This window comes from Gracilinanus agilis, chromosome 1 (assembly GCF_016433145.1).
Source record: "Gracilinanus agilis isolate LMUSP501 chromosome 1, AgileGrace, whole genome shotgun sequence".
Lineage (NCBI taxonomy): Eukaryota > Metazoa > Chordata > Mammalia > Didelphimorphia > Didelphidae > Gracilinanus > Gracilinanus agilis.
The window spans coordinates 82,317,344-82,327,815 of record NC_058130.1 but is presented as its reverse complement, the minus strand read 5'-3'; the positions used below and the strand labels follow the sequence as shown (position 1 = coordinate 82,327,815).

General features: G+C 32.8%; 1 pseudogene; it reads left to right on the top strand.

Moving 5' to 3' along the window:
- The first annotated feature begins 1,177 nt into the window (after window positions 1-1,177).
- LOC123247551 overlaps window positions 1,178-10,472 on the top strand; it is a 57,803-nt pseudogene continuing 48,508 nt past the window's right edge.

Genomic DNA, 10,472 nt, shown 5'->3' with positions numbered 1-10,472 from the left:
AAGATAGTTCTTTCTAAGTTTGATCTTTCAAGGTATTTTAGAGATATGAGCTCATTAATCTTCAGAAAAACTCTACAGTGTTGCTGGCAAATATTACTAGTGTCTTGGCGTAAACTGTTTTCTCTGCCTATAATTCTGTCCCACCCATCTCCAACTGTTGAAATGATAGGTTCATAGATTTAGAACTGAAAATAATTTTATGGGATATCAAGTGTAAACTTCTCATTTTATAGAGGAGAAAACTTGGATGTAGAGAGATGGTTATTTTTCTTCATTCAATTAGCCAGTGACCTCTGATTGCATGTCCATTTCTCTATCTATTCCAAAGACTATGATGAAAATGAACACTCTTTCATTATTTAGCTGCAATAATACTTCATCAAAGAAGGCTTCTCTGATCCATCTACATATGTTGTATTCTCTGTTCTCTAAACCCCTATGATAATTTTAAACATCATTTATACCACTATATTTCCAATAGAATAGTCTTAAAATAATTTTTACTTGTGTATTCTATAAAAGAGACATAGTATTTGTGTACTCTATCCACTCCAATTCATTCCAATATAAGTCATAACCATTCTATCAATTATTTACCAGGTAGAAAGCCCTGTATACAAAAATAAAAGGAAAAACAGTCACTGACATCAAAAAGATGTTCTCTAGTCTTATTTCTGCTATGTGATCTTGACCTTGGTTGACTATAAACATTATAGAATCTGTAGAACCATAAGATTTAGATCAGAATAGAAAAAGGTAGTCATTGAGTCCAAATATGTCATTTTGAAGTATAGACTACCAAGTCTCTCCAGCATCAAGGCAAAGATCTTAGACAAATGCAAGGGATTCATAAGAAAAAAGGACTAACTACTAACACCAAAGGAACTGACAGGATCTGAATTAAATTGAAACATACCATTCTTTATTTTATTTTCTTCATAATTTTTTCTCAAATATAAATCATTTGTCTTGTTTCACAACAAGATAGACATGGAAATATGTATTTCATGATGATATATACCTAACCTCTATAATATAAGCTTCTTTTTCAGGATTTCAGGGAAGGGAAAATGGAAAATGGATTGTAGAATGGCAGAATACAATTATTAAAATTGAATTGACATGTAATCTTGAGAAAAGAAAAATGAAGTAAATTGTATTTTATGAATAAAAAGTTATGGTGAAAAAGAAAGCTTCTGCCTATTACTCAACAAAGTTTAATCAGTCAGTGACAATATTTGACATTAGTGACAATATTTTGAGACCCATTTCCATTGGGGTTATCCACCTCTCAACACTTCAGTTTATCAATGGCTTTCTTGATAGCTGGCATCCAGAACTGAACACAGAACTCCAGATGAATTTTGATCAGATTACTGTACAGTATTTTCTCATTTCCCTCATTTTGAGCAGTCTGCTTCTCTTAGTTCAGCCTGAAGTCACATTATTTTTTGTGCATGATTTTTTTTTGCAGATTCAGATCATTCTTTTAATCTACTAAGACAAATTTTATTACAATCTATTGCCTAAACACATTTTTCAATCTCATTTATGAGGTTTTTTTACTCCAAGTGTATTATTTTACATGTATCCTTATTGAATTTCATCATATTTGTTGATATCTCATCTTTCTAGGTCTTTTTGTATCCTGCCTCTCCCATCTAAAATGGAAATGTAAACAGGTTAGTTTTAAGGCCCATTTTCAGATGATTGAAATTCCCCATTACTACTATTTCATACTTTTATGATAGTCTCGCAATTTATTTCCAAAATCTCTCAGTTATTTCTTTCTTCAGTCTAGGTCATCTGTGGTAAACTTCAATAAGAATATCACATCTAATTCTCTCTCCATTTTTCTTTGCTCAAATGCTTTCCAACATGCTTTCCTTTTGAACTTCCTCACATGATTAGAATATCTTCCTAATATGGAAAAATTCTCAATTCTACCTGTTGTCTACTCTAAAGTTATAAGATGCATAGCCTTTCATGGATCTCATCTCATTAAGTCTTAGTGACAATGAGGAGGTAAAAGAGCTACTATTTGAATTAGTAGCTTTATTAACTTTGTATGCTTACTTGCCAACTGCATTACTTACCTTAAGTTAGCCTTCTTTGTTAACCATATTGATACTGACATCTGAAGCCAGAAGTTTTATTGCTGTATCCTTTCTTGGAATTTGTCTACTATGCTTTTCAACAGATATTCTTCTCCTATATTATAGTTATTCTCAGTAGAATGTAAGTATTTTAAAGGCAAGAACATTTCATTGATTTAGTACAAAATCAGACAAATAGGAAGTACTTAATTGTTTGTTGAATTGAATGTAATTGATTGGTATCTAATTGTGTATATATGGTTATTCATTATTAATCTCATTCTTCCTTTGCTTAGATTTGCAAGCCTTCAAACTAAATATACATATGTGTATGTGTATGTGGGTGGATATAAATAAAAATGTCTACACAAACATTCTTTAATGGAGGCACTTAATCCTTGGGCAAGATAACACAATTTCTATGTCTAAACCAAGGTTCAGAAATTCATATCATAAGGCAGAGCAAAGATGGTGGTGGCAGCAGCCCATATGAATTCTCATAACATCCCCTTCAAATAACTTTAGAATAAAGCCTCAACTCATCTTTTGGGGTGGAAGAAACAACAAAATTTCAGAGTGGAACATTTTTCCAGTCTGAAACAAATTAGGAGATCATTAGGAGAACCTTGTGATAGTGGGGTGTGAGACAGTTGAGGATACAGCAGAAAAACCAATGATGGATTTTGGTTGCGCTTGCTATATTGTATAGTGGCAACAGTAGTAGCAGCTTCCAGAATTTTCAGCCAAGAGACATTAAAGAAGTTGGACAATTAGTCAGAATAATATTACAGGGAACACTTAAATAACACTGAGTTAAAATGGAATTGATTGGCAACTCTATTGCCCATAAAAAGTTCTGAGTTGTGGTTATAGGGCAAATATGAGCTTCTAGTTGGTTGCAAAGGAAGATGGGATCTGGCTTGAGTCCCAAGCAAATGGAGGACCTAATTGAATTTCAGGGCCAAAAGGAGCACTAGGGTTATGACTTCAGGGGAGTAATGACCTTTCATGGGTAAAGAACAGAGCCTATACAAGGAAAGTAGTCACCACAATTTCCCTCAATTGGACCTCCCTGAGAGCACTGAAAATTTGCAGACTTCCAGAACTAGTTATGAAATTAGTAATACAAAAAACCTAAAGCATGGGATAGTACCTCCTCATCTTGAAGTAAGCAGAACCTAACTTTAACACAAAGTTCAAAATCAAGATAAAGGCTGGAAAAAATTATCAAATGAAAAAAAAAAAAGACCTTGATGATAAAAAGCTTTTATGGAAGAAGAGAATACTAAGACATTAACTCAGGAAATAATAATGTGAAGATAGCTAAATTAAAATTAAACCTCAAAGAAAAATGCTAATTGGACTCAAGTCTAACAAGAATTCTCAGAGTTAAGGAAAGAGATGAATGGTAGAGGAAAATTTGGGGAAAGAAATGAAAGTGAAGCAAGAAGTTATGAAAATTTGAAAGTTATGAAAACTTGATAAAACAACTTGATAAAAAGGCACCAAAAATTCTGAAGCAAATAACATCTTTAAAAAAAGTTAGCCTAAGTATAATACATGTAAAAATCCTCTGAAGTAGCACTCATAATTTAGAAAAAGTGCCATCTATATCCAAGGGAAGTAATGATGAATTATGAGTGCAAATTGAATCATAATTTCCTCATTTTCTTTTCCTTGCCTTTTCTGGTGATATGGCTAATATGAACATAAGTTCACATGAATATTATTTCACATGTATAATTGAAAAATATTACTTGCTTACTTTTTGGATAGGGAAATGGTGGGAGGGAAAAAGAGAATTTGAAACTCTGAAATTAAAAAAGAAAAGAACATCAAAAATAAATGAGATTATTTTTTAAATTTCATATCCTGTCCTCAGACAATAACTATTTAAGCAGCCATTCATTTCCCATATCTACATCTCTCTTTCTAAGTCTTGACCTTTAAATGGCAACAAATATGAAAGCCAAATTTGTGCTTCCAACATCTGTAATGAATATTAATTCAAAATTATAAGGTTATAATTAAGAAAGTCATGAATGTTCAAGAAGTTGTGGCTACAGGAATTGTCCTATATGAAAGATAAAGAATATTTGGCTAAAGCACCTATCTTTTATATTACAATTAAATATTATTTGTAAACATAATAGCAAACCTGTTGTGCCTCTAATTATTCTAGAACAGTACAGTTATATTTGAGTGGTTTATAAGCAGAGACAACATCATAGCAGGGTTGAGTAATATTAGGAACTAAAAAGAATTATGAAGAGTATTTTCCCCTCAATGGTTCATACTGGGGAAAATAGAAGAAAATGCAATTTGCCTTTGAAAAGGAACTGGCAGCTGTACAGAGAAAGCTCTAATCTTCAAATTTAGAGAGTTTTATTAGCATAACACATTCCTGTTTTGAATTCTAGATCTGTTAAAAACTATTTCTTGGTGATATAAACTAACATATTCTCTGAAGTTGTTGACCATATTTTTTCTCTTGCTAATAAAATGGTTTTCTTCTTAGAATTATATTATTTAGATCTATAAAATCTTGGATATCATTTAGTTTAGGAATTCTTAATCAGAAAGATGTTGCTATTGATATATTATACATTATGTATTTACATATTTTTTTTCAATTTAATTACTTTCCTATGTAATTCTGAGAATATAATTTTGTGTATTTAAAATATTATTCTCAGAAGGGATACCATATTTTCTCTAGACTGATAAGGGGCTAAGAAATTAGTTCAAAACACTCATCTAACAGAGAGTGAAACTGAAGTCCAGAGAGTGGAAGTGACTTCTCCAGAGGCATAGATTACATGGCAAAGAGACGCAAAATACAAGGTATGGGATGGTGGGGGCAAAGAGGAAATCCTAACAAAAATCCTTAGAAAAATTTGAAGAGCATGAGAAAACTTTCAGTAGAAAGAACATGAGTGGTGTATTTCACTGATGACATGAAATCTGAGATAAGCCTTGAATTAAAATGAATTTGAAAGTAAGAAATGAAAAAGAATGTATACTAGACAAGGAAGATAGCATTATTGAATCCAAAGAGGAAGTCAGCGAAATATCTATTTTAGAAAACTGCTTGTTAACATTTCAAATTCACAAAAAAATTGAACATGCAAAGAAGTTTACTGTAAAACCAAAGCTTATAAGCTATCCTGACATCAAATAACAATCAATTTAATTTAATAAACAATGATACCCATGAAGGTTTTTCAGTGGAAACATGACATTATCAGATCTATGCCTTAGCAAGAACAGGTGGGATTCTCTGTTTAGGGTGTATTAGAAAAGAAAATAACTGGAAAGAGAAGAACTACTCAAGAGTGAGTGAAATACTTATCTAAGCTAGTGATATTGAATGGAAAAGTAGAGATATATAAAGACAGATGTAACAGAAATTGGAGATAGTGATTATAGTAATGAAATTAAATCCAAGTCAATGACAATTAAAAGAACCTCAGAATTAGAAGGCACCCCAATGATCTCCAGAGCAGTGTGTGCCTGAATGTGAATCATCTTTTCAATTTATCAACTAGGCTTTGCTTGAAGAGCTTTGGTGAAGGAGGGGTCACAGATTCCTAAGCCAGTTCATTCCACTTTTAGAAAGCCATAGTTAAAAAATTTTCTTTATACCAAGCCTAAATCTATCTGTAACTTCATCCCCTGCTCTCAGTTCTCTGCTCTGAGTTCTACCAGAAAAAAAAAATAAAGTCTAATCCCTCTTTCATGTGATAGCCCTTTTAATATTTGAAAATATTCTCTTTTACACTCTCTCTACTCCCAATACATATATGATGTGTTGTGTTCTTCACAGTGAACAATTAACTAGTTTAACTGATTAGTCTTTCATTTACAAAGCATGATTTCGAGATGCATTTCTGTACAGATCTCCCTCCTCTTGAACCTCTCCAACAAGTGACACACCTGCAATGTGTTATATTCCATTCCACTAACATTTTAAAGAGACTTTTCTTTGTCTTGTGCTATGCTCTGAGGGTAGAGAGAGGAAAAATGGAAAAACTCTTGTTCGTTAGGAACTTCCTGTCTAGGTGCTATTTTGTCCTTGTATATATAACCAATCACGAACTGCAAAGGAATGTGGCTAGAATCACACTCCTCTTTTCTTGACCTTGTTGTAGAATGTTCTCCCTCATGCCCTATTCTGATTATCCGTTCTTTTCAGCCACATATAGGCATAAATTAGTAAGTAATCATCTCACTTTCAGTGGTGGGAATCAACTAATGTTTATAATTGAATTCTGGCCCATGTCTCATAGTCGTATGGTTCTGAGTATTTCATATGCCAATGACTTGAGAGTTCACTGGCATGGTGACTACCAATGTGAGAACCATTTTACTAAGGTGAATTGTAACCTAGTTTTAATTACCTCAGTTCTAGATTTGTCTAAGAGGAAGAGAGGTTAAATGCCATATCCATAGTCTTCATGCTAGTATGAGGGAAGATGTGAAATCAGGACCTGCTGACTCCAAGATCAATATTCTTTTTACTCATATGTCATATTGCTTACATACTTTAGAGACTACAATAAAATGATACCATTTTCCAGATTATTCTCAGTTCTTAGGTAGATTCAAAGTAAAATACTTTTCAAATTTCAAAAGTATCTTGTGATTATTTTACTCCCATGAGTCAATTTTAGTCAATCTCAAGCCTATCAGTTATACTCATTTGGTCATTTAGTACTGTCTTATTCTTTGTGACTCCATCTGGAGTTTTCTTGGCAAAGACACTGGAGTTATTTGTCATTTCCTTCCTTCTCCAGCTAATATTACAGATGAGGAAAATGGAGGCTGAATTAGGGTTGAAGAAAAAAAGAATTCATAGTATGGAGAAGAGTGTACAAAGACAAAAAGGTAGGCAATATAAAACATGTCAAAATGTAGTCATCTTTCAACATCAGATCAAATGTTATCTCTTCCAAAGAAAGTGACATAGTAACAACAATTTTAACAGCAATGGGTGTCAAATTTTCTTAATAATTTAACAATATTAGTTAATACATTTAACAAAATTAACTTACATCCAGATATACCTCATTTCCTGATGTACTTAAGTGGAACAGTGGATAGAATACTAGGCCTGAAACCAGGAAGATTCATCATCCTGAGTTCAAATTTGGCCTCAGTTACCATCTGTGTGATGCTGGACCCATCACTTAACCTTCTTTGCCTTAGTTTCCTCATATGTAAAATGAAAGGAGGAAATGGTAAATTACTCCATAATCTTTGCCATGAAAATCCCCCAATTTAGTTTTCAATAGTTCTGGTTATCACATGTTCATAGGGCGACATGTTTGACACTTCTGACTCATATTATCTTGTCTGTATCTTCTCATAAAATCTGAGCATGGTAACCATCAAATGTACTACCCTTTAAGATTTCTTCTCATTACTTGAGTATCAGTGAATAAATACAATCTTTCATCTCTTGCTATTTCTAAGTAACCAACCCCTCTGCTCTTTCATTTGTGCATTTGTAATATTTTTAGTGTCCCTTTGGTGAAAAATTGTTGGTAATAGCCTGTAGTATATCCATATCCACCAAATATCTCTGAATTTTCTTTGAAGTTATCTCCAACCTATATTCTTTGGAGATCATTGTATTCCATGATGTGCAAACATCTCTGTAAGAATATAGCAGTTAAACAGGGTGACATACATTTAAGAAATCAAATGAAAAAAAAATGATTCATGGATACAAATATAGTCAAAGGAACACCTTTTTTTATAAGAAAGCACTACAAATTTAAAAAGGCACTCACTATTTGAGAGATGGCTAAAAAAATGTGGTATAGGAATATAATTGAATATTACCAAAACATGAGAGATTATAAAAGGACAAGTTTCAAAGGAGCCTGGGAAGACTTGTTTGAACTAATATAAATGATATCAGTTGTTTCCAGAGAACAATCTATACAAAAAAAAAATAAACTGAACAAAACAAATCAAAATGAACAAAAAAATTCTTACTTAGGTTGAAGTATTCCAATTGATGTAGTAACCATCCATAATTCCAGAGGACACATGGGGACACATGCTAATAACCTCCTGACACAGTGGTTATAGACTCAAAGTAAAGAATAAAAAACACATTTTGAGACAGCTAGTATATCAATTTGTTTTGCTTGGTTATGTTTATTTGGTACAAAGGCTTATTTTTCATATAGGAGGGATGAGGAGAGAGATAGAAATAGGTATATCAAAAAGTGAAAGAAGTAAGAGGGTCACAAAAGTTTTGAAGGTTTTTTTTTCTGAACACATACTATACATGAGAAATAAGAGACAAAGACAAACAGGAAATTGTTAAAAAGTTATATGTTAACATATAACTATGTATATAAATATACATACATGTATACATATATGTAAAAGCAAAGCGTACCTAATAGAGATTCAGGACTCCATGTACAACCCATTTTTCCCATTCTAGTTTATTATGAAAATGAAAATTTTACTGTTTGTATATTTCAAAATAAAACAAAAAGAAGGGAGGAAGGAAAGGAGGAAGGGAGGAAGAAAGGAAGGAAGAAAAGAAGAAAAGAAGGAAGTAAGGGAAGGAGGGAGGGAGGGAAGAAGGAAAGAAGAAAGGAAGGAAAGAAGGAATATAGTCATCTTTCAGTGAATTATTTCTATTGAAACATTTAGACCATAGAAAAATATCATTTATAAAAAGTTGCTGTTCCCTTCTCAAAGCTTCACTAAGGATGTCCTTAAAAAATTTGTATGTTATTATCCTAAAATATTTCTAGATGTGACAAAGGTACTTTAGACAGTAATAATTAGTATTTTATTATCCATATTTTTGTAGCAGTTAATTTCCCTCACCCAAGTCTTCAGTATCCTCATTTTTCATATGCTTTGATAAATAGCTCCATAATTCCCTTAAAATGTGTCACTTCTGGGAGATACCTAATCTATGGATATTTGGTTTATCATATTGTCTTTGTTATTGTTACCCTGTTTTTTGTGGTAAAATAAATTTATTTATGTAACTTAAATTTGTAAAAACACTAACAATAATAACTTACTTTCTACAGAATAACATTACTTTTTTATATAATCTAATAAATATAATTTCCTCATAATACAATTTCTATGTTGCATATTAAGATTAAAAAGTAAATATATGTAATAAAGGTAGAAATAATATCCACAAAGAAAATAAAATATTCTTACCCTGTTAATGAAGCGTTTCTTCCCCTCAGTCAGATGGATTTTTTTTCTCTCTATGAGAGCCTAAAAACTTTTAGTTTTTTCACCTCCCTTATTGAGCTTACAACATATTTCCATGAATTAATGATCAACATTAATACTTTAACTTCTTTGCTGAATAGGAAGCTCTGTGAAGGCAGGAACTGTGATTTTATCATACTTGTAATTGTAATACTGCCTAGACTCTGTTCAGCTCCAGTGACATGAAGTAGGTTCTCAACAAGGAACTATATGAGATCCATAATCCAATAATCAGATCTACTGGGGCTCACAATTTATATTTGCTTGATGTACACACTTTCAACATTGACAATTCTGAATAACTATGTGGTACACTTGGCCCATATATATTCTCTTGTGGAAAGTCAGAGATGGTCCCTAAAGGATCCCAATCAAAAGTCTTTCTCCTGGTTTTTCACTTCTCATATAGGACAAGAAATGATTTTGTTCTTCAATCACACATAGGTTATCATAACCTGGGAAATTTTGTTGTTGTCCTAGATCTGTGATCCAACTATGTTACCTCCAAGATAAGAATTACTAGTTGTTTCTTACTTTCATGCAATGCTATTTTTTTAAACATTTAATATTCATTTTTAACGTGGTTACATGATTCATGCTCCTCCTTTCCCCTTCGCCCCCCGCACAACCCCCACCCATGGCTGATGCACATTTCCACTAGTTTTGTCATGTGTCCTTGATCAAGACCAGTTTCCAAATTGTTGGTAGTTGCATTGGTGTGGTAGTTTCAAGTCCACACCCACAATCATGTCAACCCCGACCCATGCGTTCAAGCAGCTGTTTTTCTTATATGTTTCCTCTCCTGCAGTCCTTCCTCTGAATGTGGGTAGTGTTCTTTACCATAAATCCCTAAGAATTGTCCTGGGTCACTACATTGCTGCTGGTACAGACGTCTATTACATTCAATTTTACCATAGTAGATCAGTCTCTGTGTATAGAGTTCTTCTGGCTCTGCTCCTTTCGCTCTGCATCTGTTCCCCGAGGTCTCTCCAGTTCGCCTGGAACTCCTCCAGTTTATTATTCCTTTTAGCACAATAGTATACCATCACCTGCATATACGACAGTTTGTTCAGCCATTCCCCAATTGAAGGACATACCCTCCTTTTCCAA